General features: G+C 43.7%; 1 protein-coding gene across 8 annotated transcripts in view; it reads left to right on the top strand.

The window, feature by feature from the left end:
- The window catches only part of bcor (BCL6 corepressor), a 344,096-nt gene that overhangs the window by 125,855 nt on the left and 205,076 nt on the right, over positions 1-13,165 (top strand). Inside the window, exon 1 of one of the 8 annotated variants that reach the window (XM_070893433.1) lies at positions 226-326. The exons of the other annotated variants lie outside the window; for them this stretch is intronic. The gene's annotated coding sequence lies outside the window, so the exon portion shown is untranslated. Of the gene's footprint in view, positions 1-225; positions 327-13,165 lie in introns of those variants that run through there. 8 annotated transcript variants of the gene reach the window in all.

Genomic DNA, 13,165 nt, shown 5'->3' with positions numbered 1-13,165 from the left:
ACAGTGAAAATAAACGCAGCCATTTTGGGATCTAGACATTATTGTTGATTTTTTTATTTTAAAAGGTAGGGAAGTTTGAACGAATCCGTGCCGGTGAAGTGCAGCCAGCTGTGAGCTGTGTGGAGGTCATGCGGTAAAACTTGAACACGTATCACGTGCTTACAGCTGCTCCCTTGAGGCGTGACCCGGCTACACTGCCTTATAGCACACACACACACAACCAAACATGAATAACCAGCACTTGTCTTCGGACAGATATGGTAGCGAATAATCCTGATGATTGAAGACAACTTTTAGCCGTGCACATTGGCTTTAAAAGCTGTAAGGTAGGGAAGATGTGAATATGGCGGTGACATTATAATGTGTCCGTGTGTTTAATCCTCACTTACCATATGTTCCATTTTTCTGGTCGAAAGATGCTATTCTCACTTTGTGAATCTGGGACGTACGTGAGGAAGTTAGTTCACCTGTGGGATGCAATCGTGTGCGTTCAGATTGCAGTGGATAAAAGTGTCTGCTGCTCGCTATATTTCATTGTAGGAGACTAAGCATACTGCTGATAAAATAAGTGTATTGTGTTGGCAATAATTATGATGAATGCATGAATCTGTAGTGTGATCAACCTATGCCGTAGGTCACAAGCGGTGCCGTAGGTCACTGTTTACATAGAGTGCAACCCCATGCATACATGCTCCATTTGCAAGCCAGTTTTGGCTTTCTTTCTGGTTGTCCGTATACTGCCGCCTCAATTGCTAGAATGAAATGCGTTAGTCCAGCACGCAGGGGTGTTCTTTAACTCAGTTAGAACTGCGTTTCAACACGATATAAACACTATCAAAATAGTTTGTGATTAACTTAACATCCTTGTTGTATTTTTGCCTGCTGTGTATATACTTTTACGACAGTGTATATTATGCTCATTATCATTTAAATACAAACAACATTGCCTCGTGTGTGTTCCATCTTGCCGTGGATAGCCGCTTGGTTACATTACCGAGTGCTACACGTTGTTTGGCAAAATGTTTTGGATGCATTTTGACGAACTAATCTTCTGTCTTAAACTGGATTAGGGCATACCCATTTAGTGCTTTGTATGTTGATTGTACCTGAGCTGTTTTACGCGGCTAGACTAGACTAGCATATATTTGTGCTGGGAAAAGGGGGGCTTAAATAAATGAACTCAAAATGTTGACCCACATGCATCCTCTGTTTAAAGCGGCTTTGTGGCGATGGGGCTTATACAGAAGGGCGCTGATTCTTCTCAACGGGCGAACAGCCTCGAACGTTCTGGGACACCACGCTCCCTTGTAATGTTGAGACAGAAAGAGCTGAATGTAATGCAGAATACGGTGCACCAAATGCCCGTTTACTGTAGTTAGTGCAGCAGACTTGATGGGAACCGCATGTTTCACTGTATTTTAATGAAGCGTGCTCTGTAGATTTATCACAGGTCATAAAAGACAGCTTGCTTCTATAATCAGCAGGAAGCATGTCTGTCTTATGACGGAGGTTGGGTGGTAGTGCTGATTTTTATCTAGTGCTAAAGAGACTCCAGTTTGACCGCGCTGTAAACTGAAGCTTAGAGCTCTGGATCAAAAAATCTATATATCGTAACAGACATCTGTCGCTCGCACGGTTTATCGTTGGTGTCCAACAACGTGTATGTTAATTAATACATTACTGAATGCAAAAAGTATCTCATTGGGGAAGCTTATTAAGGTCATTTAGGTGCAGCATTTGTGGCTGTCACTTGGTCATTTATGGACCGCGCGAGTCACTTGCTTATTTGACTCGGGGTCCGTATATAAAATATTTAGTTCAGTTTCAGTTGCAGTAAACATTCATGAACTGTGGTTTCTGTGAAACAAGATCACTTTCTATCACTCCCACCTCAATTTTTGTAAAAGGATGACTATTTTGGAGCTCAATGAAAATCAAGCAGGACTGGTCTCTTGTTTAGATATACCCCAGAACATTAAAATATTCTGTTTGGAAATTGTACACGGATGCTACTTTAAAAAGAATCAGTTAAACTGAAATTACTTGCCTGCGTCACGCAGACTTCTTAAAATATGTTATTTGTAACAAGATAGATGTTAAATGTTAACTTGGCAGTGATGCTTATTCTTGTAAACACATCTCTAGTGTCAGCGTAACCATCTATTCGCACTCGGCAATTTTCCAGAATAAAGGAACAAATGTTGCCTAGGTGCATGTTGGCCTATGCAGCATCTACGTATCAGATGAAGTTAAGGTTTTAACCGAGAAGGTTTGCCATTAAGTCCTCTCTGAGAGTGTTGGTGGGAGATGGTTTAATTGGGAAGCAGTGAATTGCTGCTGTGGGGTTGATGTATGTTGTATGCGGTGATATATGCGTGTGTGTGTGTGACTGTGAGAGGTGTATGTGTCCGTGTGTCTGGTGCAGAGAGTTTGCACTCCGGACCTTCGGAAAGGCGGGGAAAGCCCTCTAAAACGACACGATCAAAAGTCGAAATCTTTTCTGTCCACCAAATTGTTAGAAAGTTTTGGCTCGAACCCATTTTGCCAGACTTTTGGCTACGTTGTCGGGGAAACCTTTCACAGGTTCCTGGATAGGTTTCCGAGGAGAATCCCAGTACAGTTCCACGGCCGAATCAAAATGTAACAACTTCTAAGATGGTACAAAAATAAAAAACACTGAAGGCACTCAGCAGGTCAGGCAGCATCTATCGAGAAAACACAAGACACTTAAGGTTTCAGGTACATACCCTTTCTTATTATTACAAATGAACAGAAGAAGATGTAGGGGAAACACACGCATGACCACGCGCATGGGAAAAATCATAGAATGACCTGTAAAGTGCTAAGGTGTGCGAATCGGGAAATGGTTAAAGAGCAGAAATGAAATGCACAGGAGAAATCAGACGAATAAAAGACAAATAGGAGACAGAGTGTGAAAAGAGCAAAATCGGGTTAGGTAAGTAGAATGGCAAGCGAGAAAATCTGGCAAAGTGGAGCAGGCTTATGAATCAACTTGGAACTGAATGGGCTGGCTGCCAACCAAAGGCATTCTAGAGGCAGCTGCTACTGTGGGGAACAGCGGGTGAAAAGAGGAGACATGGTCTGGACAGAGCTTAAGGGCAGCCTGGACAGGATAAACAAATAATGGGAAGCACAGTTAATACCAGCAACAGCAGCGCCTCTCAGAATTCTTGGTTTGTCCTGGAAGCCCTTATTAGTCAATATATTTTATGTGGGTGGCTATGCGTCTGGCAGAAATGCCAACTACAGTAAGGTTGCCAATTTACGAAGATAATTCTGGAGTTTAAAGGAATTAAAGATTAATCTCCTAAACACTGCTGGAAGTAACCAGAGGGCGAAAAAAAAATCACAGACATTAAAAAAAAGGTGTATTTTTTTCATTGAATACTTGTTTATTAGTTATGAAAATATTGGAAATGGAGAGGTCAAGTGATAAAACCTACAGGAATACATCCAACCAGATCTGGCAACCCTAACCCGCACTAGTGATTAATAAATATGTAGTCGTGATGCACGTGTGTGTCGGGTGGAGTAGGAGTAGATGTGCTACGTGTGTTGGGCTGGTTTCAGTTGTATGGGTTGTTGTGTACGTGCCAGAGATGTGTAATTGGGCTTTAGTAGTTGAATGCACCACGTAGTGCAGTATTGAACCATACAAAACAGGAAGATTCCAAGTTCCATCTGTGGTTTATGCTGAATTAGTTGATCCCATCAAAGGGCAACAATGGTTTCACTAGTTTGTCTTACAGAAGGGCCATTAGCTAAGCTTTTGCCTCCTCTCTGCCCCTCAAATAGCTCCTGGACTCACTCGCCTTGTCGCCAAACCTAGACACCTGGTGGTAATTCCACCATATCGACATCAACTTCATCCCACCACGGGACCTCTGACTTCATCTTTGTACTCTCCTTTATAGTCTCCTCCCTATTCTCCATTTACAACCAGGACATATGTATCCTAATCTTTACCATACCTTTGCAACTTGAGTTTCCCTGTCCATTCACATGCATATTTAGGCTGCTGTTCCAAACCCAGACCTATTACCTCTATCTCCCTTTTTCTTCTCTTTTTAGTACTCTTGTGTCCTTCTCTCCTGTCTCCTCACCTTTCTATTACCCAGTCTGTCTGCTTTCACTTCTCGCCTCTCAGATACATTGCCCCCCTCCCCCCCCCCCCATTCCCTACCCCAACTCTTCAATACTACTACTCTCCTGCTGCTGCCCCAGGCTTAACACCCTTTTGGATGAGCCCACAGCTTCCCGCTGTGCCTATCTTGGCATTCTCCAAAGGACCCATCCAGGCACTCATCATTGCCTCCATATGCCCCATTCTTCTCTCTCTTGCTCACCTTCGCACCTAATAATTCTGGGGGCTAATCTTGCCAACCTCCTTCCTACCCCACTCAACCCTCCCACCACTGACTCTGTGGGTTCTGCCGATGGATAAACAATCTCCGCCCCTCTCCACATTTCCTTCCAGAATGTCTGTTCACTTGCGAACAAAGCCCCTGTGATTGTGGATAATTACATAAACATCATGGCCTTGAGTGAAATCTGGCTCACAGGCGATGACACCTTAATCCTTACTGAAGCCTCCCTGCCTGGCTGTACCTTCCACCATGGTACAGTGTAGCCCTTAACAGTAAATCTCACCATAGTCTGTCCCCCTACTCCTCTGACACCTTCTCCTCCTTCTCCTGAGCACCTCACCTCTTTTGCCACCGCCTTAAAATGCTCATTCACAACTATCCATCCAAGCCCACACTGTTTCTCAACAAGATATTCTCACTGCTTTCCTCCCACTGCACAGAATGACTTCTCATTCTCGGTGATTATAACCTCCCATCTCAGCCACCTATTCCTCCCTGAGTTTACTGCCCTCCTGTCCTTCCTTTAACCTCTTCCTCCATATAAAGTCTCCTACTCATATTCATGGCCTTACCAATTGATGTGGCCTCTCTCTTCCCATCATCCCAATCAGAAACAAGGCCATCTCTGATCACTTTCTTGTATCCATCACCACTCATGTCCAACTTCTTTCTCTGTCTGCCCCTGGAGAAACCCCCCACAAAAATCACTTACAACAACACTTTCAAATTCCCAACTGTCTAACCTTTGGCCCTCCATTCACCATGATACATTTGCAGGTACCATATCTGTTCAATCATACCCTCACCTCTACGTTTGATGCTCTTGTCCCCAGTAAAACCCTTACACTCCCCATCCTGGCTGTTCCCATTGATACAGCCCTCACTTTCACTCCCTTAAGTCCAAGGATTGCAGTTTTGAACATTTATGGCACACAGTTGGTTTAGCAATTTATCGCCAGATCTGGCTAGACCACATAACTACTGTCGAGCCTTGTTCTCCTCTGCCAAAAATGCTCACAACTACAGAATGATCCTGAATGCAAAGATAACCCTGGCTTCTCTTCACTACCACCATCTCCATGTGTCAGCTGTGGCTCAGTTTGTAGCACTGTTGCCTCAGAATCAGAAGGTTGTGAGCACAAAAATTTAGTCTGACTCTCCAGTGCAATACTGAGGGAATGCTGTCGAGGTGTCATTTTTCAGATGAGACGTTAAACCGAAGCTGCGTCTGCTTTCTTAGATGGATGTAAATGATCCTATGGCACTATTTTGAAAAAGAGCAGGTGAGTTACCCCCAGTGTCCTAACTAATATTTATCCCTCAATCAACATTAATAAAAAATAGTTTATCTAGTCATTATTACATTGCTGATTGAGGGAGCTTGCTATTTGCAAATTGTCTACCACGTTTCCTACATTATAACAATGACAACAATTCAAAAAGTAAAAAGTATCGCATTGGCTGTAAAATGCTTTGGGACGTTCGGTGGTCATGGAAGCTGCTATATAAATGCAAGTTGTTTGTTCCTTAAACCACTCTCCCTTTCCCCCTCAACCCTTGCCTCCGACAAGTGTGAAGAGATCATGGACTTCTTTATCTATGGTTGGGACCATCTATTTAGCTGCCTCAGCTGTATCCCTCCCTTGCCCTACCCCTGAACTAGCATCTTTATGTAGTATCTCTCCTGCCGTGCCCTCTCAAAGCTCATTGTGTCCATACAAACCATCTCCTTCTCTGTAGACTCTTATTTTCACTCGACCTCTAACCACCCACCCAACATTCCTTCATGGCTCCCATGCTAGCTGATATAATTGGTTGCTTCTCCTCCGGTACTGTTGCTCTCGTTTTCAAATCTTCCATCATCAAGCACCTCCGTCAAAAAAGAAAATCACCCTATCACCAATGTTCCTGCCAAGCAGCAGCCTGGAGGTCCCGTGCAGGCTGTTCACCGGCTTTTACGTGGAAGAAACCGCGTACACGAGAACATTTTGAATGGGCTGCGCAGCCAAGGGACTGTGCACGATAAAAGAATTAGAGGGAACATTGCCTACCACCCCATTTCCAAACTCCCTTTCCTCTCAAGACCTTGACCGTGTTGTTGCCTCCCAAATCCATGCCCTTCTTTCCCACAACTTGGGCCCAGAATTTGCGATTGTAATGATCCTGAAACTGCCAGCGCTTGCCGTCATTTCTGTGTAAAACGAACAACAACTTCTGGTGCCCGTACATTCGTAGTTAAACTTTGGAAATGTTAAGCCTTGTTGAATGAGGTGTAACTGAGTTTTTAACGGCGTACTAAGTCATAATGCTGAACAACCTCTCTGGCCCTGAAAAAGTAATTTTATAAGTGGTGAGTGGCGATTCTTCCATCATGATGAAAATTCCATGCTTTTAAAGATTGTTTTATGTTATTTCAGCTTCCACCTTAATCCCATGTGTATGTCCCAATCTTTGCATTCTGTAAAATGATTAAAAAGTTAATTATAATCTCTGCTTCTTATTTCCTGGTTTGTTGTCTAAGAATTTTTCAATCTGATTGGCTGCTCGGCCTGCCTGATACCACTATTGCTGGACAGCACAGATCCCCTATAGATGGCACCAGATTGAAACTGACGTCAGAATAGGGGAAATCAACGCGCTAGAGCCCGCTAAATTGTTGTGGGCAGCTTTCTTCAAGGTCAGCGGTGATGCTGTCCCTTTGCTGATGACTGCAAAGTCCAGACTATTACATTTGGACCTCCCCAATCAGGTTTCTGCCCCTTCCACTGCACTGAAATGCCCCTAATCAAAGGCATATGACATCTTATGTGACTGTGACCATGGTGCAATATCGCTCTTTATCCTTTATCTGTCTGCAACCTTTGACTCTGTTGACCACACCATCCTCCTCCAACTCGTCTCTTCTGTTGTTCAACTGAGTAGCATTACCCTTGCTTGCTTCCACTCTTGCCTATCCAGTCATAGCCAGGGAATTGCCTGCAATGGCATCTCTTCCCAACTCTGCATCGTTACCCCTTGACCCCCTCCTACTTCTCATCTACATGCTCATTGGTAACATCATCCAAAAACACAATCCGGTTCCACATGTATGCTGGCCAATGTTCCCTCTTTTTTTGGTTGCATGGCCCCTTTAAGGGGCTGCACTTGACCTCTCCACTGACATCTGTGTTGTCATTTGGAAGATCAAAGCCATTTCCCAACCAGCGATTTCTTCCCCACCCCACCCCTCACTTTCCTGGCTACTGTCTGAGGCTGAACCAAACTTTGCAACCTTGACATTCAACCCCATATCCACTCCATCACCAAGACCGCCTATTTCTACTTCTGTAATATCACCTATCACTGTCCCAACCTCAGCCTATTTACTGTTGAAACACTCATCTATGCTTTAGTTGCCTCCAGGCTCGAGTATTGCAATGTTCTCCTGGCCAGCCTCCCATCTTCCACCCTCCATAAAATTAAACTCAAATCAAAATGCTTCTGCCCGTATCCTAACTCGCATAGTCCCATTCACCCATCACCCCTGTGCTCGCTGACCTATATTGCCTCTGGTCCACCGACCCTTCGATTTTAAACTTCTCATCCTTGTTTTCAAATCCCTCCATGGTCTCGCCCATTCCTGTCACTGTAATCTCCTCCAGCCCTATAGCCCTCTGAGAACTCTGCGTTCCCCAACTCTGGCCTTTTGTGCATCCCCACTTCCTTCCCCTCACCATTGATGGCTATGCCGTCAGCCATTATTGGAGGCTGTACCTTTGGCCATCTAAGCCCTCAGCTCAGAAATTTCCTCCCAAAACTTCTCTGCTTCTCCATCCCCCTCTCTCCTTTTAAGACACTCCTTAAAACCTATCTCTTTGATCAAGCTTTTGGTCACCTGTGGAAGTGAATGAAAGCAGGATTGAGTTGGGCTGTGATGTGTTCCCAAGTTCAAAACCTACTGGCAGTCACTGTCCAGGCAGGATCAACCGTGGCTCAGTTGGTAGCACTCTCACCTGAGTCAGAAGGTTATGGGTTCAAGCCCCAATCTAGGCTGACACTCGAGTGCAGTACTGAGGAATGCTGCACTGTCGGAGGTGTCGTCTTTTGGATGAAATGTTAAACCAAGGCCTAGATGGATCACTCTCAGATGGACATAAAATACCCCATGGCACTCTTTTTAGAAGAAGAGCAGGGGAGTTATTCCTGGTACCTGGTCAATATTTATCCCACAACCACCAACACTAAAAAAACAGATTATCTAGTCATTATCACATTGCTGTTTGTGGGAGCTTGCTGTGCGCAAATTGGCTGATGTGATTCCTACATTACAACAGTGACTATATTTAAAAAAAAATCTACTTCATTGCTGTAAAGTGCTTTGGAATACCCTGAGGTCATGAAAGGTGCTATATAAATGCAAGACTTTCTTTACATGTCCGAATGTCCCATTTATTTGGCTTGGTGTCAATTTTTGTTTGATAAGGCTCCTATGAAGCATCTTGGGATGTTTGGTTCCATTGGTGGTGGTGTCTTCTGTTGCCTACGCCTTAAGCTCTTGAATTTCCTGCCTAAATCTCTCTACCTCTCTTTCCTCCTTTTAAGATGCTCCTTAAAACCTACCTCCTTTGACCAAGCTTTTGGTCATCTGCCCCAATTTCTCCTTGTGTGGCTTGGTGTCAATTTTTTTTTTGTCTTATAATACTCATGTGAAACGCCTTGGGACATTTCATTACGTTAAATGCACTATATAAATGGAAGTTGTTGCTGGTTAAAGCTGTACCCGTGAAAGTTGAATTCGAACATGTTTGAGTTGGGCTGCGATGTGTTCCCGGGTTCAAAACCTACTGGCACTCACTGTCCAGGCTGTTATTTTAGGTGAGTGTTCGAGGCTGCAGAAACTTGTGTAATGGGAGCCCAGCCTTGGTCATAAACTTGGAGACGTCGAGATACAATGAATTGAGGGAGTGGGTGAGGTCGTGTCGAGAGCGGAGACGGACTCGCTGTGTATAATGTGTCTGAGTCAGAGTGAGAGAGTTGTCCCGTGAAGGTAAGCCATTGTGTAAGATGGGAGGTGAAGGAACCTGTGGAGGCTGAATGTGTGCATCAGGAATAAGCTTTCCTGTCTCTGCGTGAAATGTACATTTTGTCTTTCCTTTTGTGGTATTTACTCGGGGCAACCACCGGTTATCTTTTAAACATTTCAAACTTAAACTCTAAACTTGCAAGCCATGCACAACCTAGGTTGTTTGGTGCCAGTCCCTGCAGCGGTGATAAACTAAGAGTTTTTATGGGCTGAAGGAAACAGTTTTGAGGAAGTCTCTTTCATTCCCGTGTCACGCGATCAGCGCCTGCCGGCTGGAAAGATCTTTAACTCTTTGCTGCAGCTGAGTGGTTCGACGTATATTAAATATAACTCTGTTAATAGTCCACGGGGTGCAACAGGAATCTAATCCTTTGTACATTTTGAATGTATCGGGACCCTAAAAAACGGGAAAGTCTTGTAGACGAAATCATGCGCCAGATATAAAATATGAAAAGCGGCTTTGATGGATGTGGCAATACTCCTAATAAATTGTTCGGGATTTTCATTATTTTTAAGAGGTTGAAAATGTCTTGATTGATGGAAGCAGGAAAGGTGATTCTATTAAGTTATGTTCTTGACTTTTAGGTTATCAAATAATTTTAAAAACGGCGACGGTGTCCCGTGAAACCCAATATCACCTTGTTGGAATATAATTTGATGGGTTCAAACGTGTACACATTGATGCCAAGTGTGATGTAAATGTTAGTTATTGATGGCAGGAAGCTGGGTGAAGTCCTCGATCACCGAGCCCAGAGGGTGGTTGGATTCCTGGACACGTTCCAAATTGCCTCGCCATACTCGGGAATAATAAATCGGCACTTTCATATTCCCTTATAATCCCAGATCATTAAACTGACGCAGTAGCACTCGGAAGCTCTCCACAGTTCAAGCGGTTGCTCGAAACTGAGTGTGATTTCCATTTAAACCGGGGTGCCGGGTGGGGTGGAGTACATTGCTGCCATCCACCATGTATTCTATATATAAAACATGTTGCATCTGAATATTTCTGTTTCTCAAAAGACCTGTGTCCTCTCAATATCGGTCTTAGCTTTGGAAACATGGTAACATTCTCGCGAATCATCCATATAATCGGTTGAAGTTAAATTGCTGAACTAAACGTTCTGAGAGTCGAGCTCTGTGTATTTCAGCAAGCTATCTTTTATTAAATAAAGAAAGGTAGAGTTTTGGTTCATTTATATCAGGAAAAAAAGGGCACGGAAACACAATTAGAATAAGTGTTGCGAGGCGAGGCGCGTGTTCCAGTTAGTGATTACCAGGAGTGCGAGAACACCAGGGGACTGTCACAATCGTTACCGAGGCCACATCTTGTTCGAATCGCGGAAGCGGAAGACTGAGCGCCCTTAGACCCTTTGTGAAAGGAAAGCAACAACGTTGGCTGTATTGTCAGAATAAAACAGTTTAAAAAAAATGCGTGTTGCTGTCACTTGCGGGAAAGCCTGCTACCAATATATTCAGTGCAGGCAGTGCCTCCGGTGACAGCTGTACAGCATTGTGCCTCAGCTAGATTGCACCGAGAGGGGCAATACTTTTAACAGCAATGGGAAGGAACAGCCCCGATCATACTAGCCGTGCGTGTGGAGGGGGCTGGGGGCTTGCATAGCTCCGTGCAGGCCTAGTCAATCACATGCAGGGGGCACTGATGGTGAGAGATCTAGAGAGCAAGATTTTGTGACCATTGACGATGAATAGACGGAAAACCCAGCCCTCAACAAAAGAGAACTGCGCGATCGATGGCCATTCTTTCTTTATCAGAAAACGAAATGATGGCGGTACAGTGGACTGCCTGTGTTTTTAAACTTTTATCTGGGTTATGCATTGACTGTGGTTGTAATGCAGGCAATGTACAACCTCATCGCTAACTGTAGATGGTGTTTCCTTTTCTAAGCAGTGTCTCAAGCAACACCACACCGCTCAGACGTCAGTCAGTCCAGCAGAACGGCGCTGCACATTTTGAGTGGACGTAGAACGAAAGACCGGGACACATGGACACCAAACATGCTGTATTTTCTAGTGCCTGTTGATGTGGTATTTATTTTAGTAAAGGGTAATAATACAATGTCTTCAGAAAACCTTATTACCCTTCTACTTAATTAATCACTCAAAATTGCAGCCTCCAGAAGAAAAGAGTGGCGACAATTTAAGCCAACCCTATTTCAGAATCTAATCTATGATCCCAATAAAAAAACAATAGTTGAGAGCTAGAATAGTAACCTATTATTCTACGGTGGTGATTAGTAGCCCACGCTGACGTTCAGCTGGCTTATGCCATACAGTAGTAGATTTAAACATACACATTTGCACATGGTGAATTCCTGGTCTTGGCAGAATGTCAGGAAGATGCCCAGCAGAGGCTATTGGTATTCCTTGAAGAATGGAAAAAATGGGTGTTGTGCCTGGGCACCATTCCGCTATCTCCTGAGGTGGTTACTTTTGCACTCAGTTTTTTCCCTTTTTTTCTTTACTCTGCTGCTGCAGAGGGGACTTGCACTCTCTCAATCATTGGCATCTGTCTGGGACCTTGTACATGCACCACTCTTCATTTATGAATCTTTCTATCTCTCCTTTTAAGACGCTCCTTAAAATCTACCTCTTTGACCAAATTTTTGGTCACCTGAGCTAATATTTCTTCATGTGGCTTGGTCACAAATTTTGTTAACATTGCTGTGAAGCTCCTTGGGATGCTTTACTACATTAAAGGCACTATATAAATACAAGTTGTTGGCAGTTTTATCAAAGGGAAAATTGCAGGTAAATGTGAACTTACCCTCAACTGACATCCAGTCACCTGGATTTTCTAAAAGGGATTATTGGATAACTATCAAGAGCTAGAACCCAGATGGGTTTATCCTTAGTCCCTGTGATGCTGAGGCCCAATGTTGCATTCTGCTTATGCCCTGTCAACTGCCAGCACAGACCAGTGATTGAACCTGTGACCTTTCTTCCTTACTTCTCTGAATGGCTCAGCACTCTACACCCAGTAGTGTATTTACCTCTTGAAACATTTGATAGGGAGCAGCTTGTGCATCTCCTTGCAGACTGTTACGTTGCTTTCTTCTTTATGTCTGTTCTTTCCAATACCTGTACTTACTTTCTGCAGGAATGGGTTTTCGGTTTGGAGTAAGTATTTTTGAAATTGATGTGTCCTCAGCAGCGTCAATTCCTAATGAGTCCTAGGACTAGATTGCCAGAATTTAGTGGACAATGCTATGTGGTGCAAGGATGTGGGGTAGAAAATACATTCCACTGCTTTCATTGCAGACACTATAAAGAGATATCATATTGCAAAGTGTTTGAGGTTGTTAATGTTTTGAACAGCCTTGGCCTCTTTGAGCATTGACCACACAATCTCAAAACCTTTTCCCCCGATGAACCCTACTCCTGCAGAAAATAAAGATTGACAATAACAGATGCACAGCCAAAAACAGATTCTGTACACTTTGACAATACCCATCATCATGGGCACTTAGTCCAAACTTGAAGAGGTGCCATTTTCATTGTAATGGTTCACATTCAATTTGTACCAGTACATCATGGAAATTAAGTTTAGTGCAAACCGTAGCCTATATTTTGTTACGTTAGTGGGTAACAACTAGGGTAAGTAAGTTTTTATGAAAAGGAATTTGTTCTCACTCAAGACACTGAAATTTGCACTGCCCCAGGACCATTCAATCAAAATGTAGTGCTCGGTTAACAA

The sequence above is a fragment of the Pristiophorus japonicus genome, chromosome 11 (assembly GCF_044704955.1).
Source record: "Pristiophorus japonicus isolate sPriJap1 chromosome 11, sPriJap1.hap1, whole genome shotgun sequence".
NCBI lineage: Eukaryota > Metazoa > Chordata > Chondrichthyes > Pristiophoridae > Pristiophorus > Pristiophorus japonicus.
This window is presented reverse-complemented; position numbering and strand designations above follow the sequence as displayed.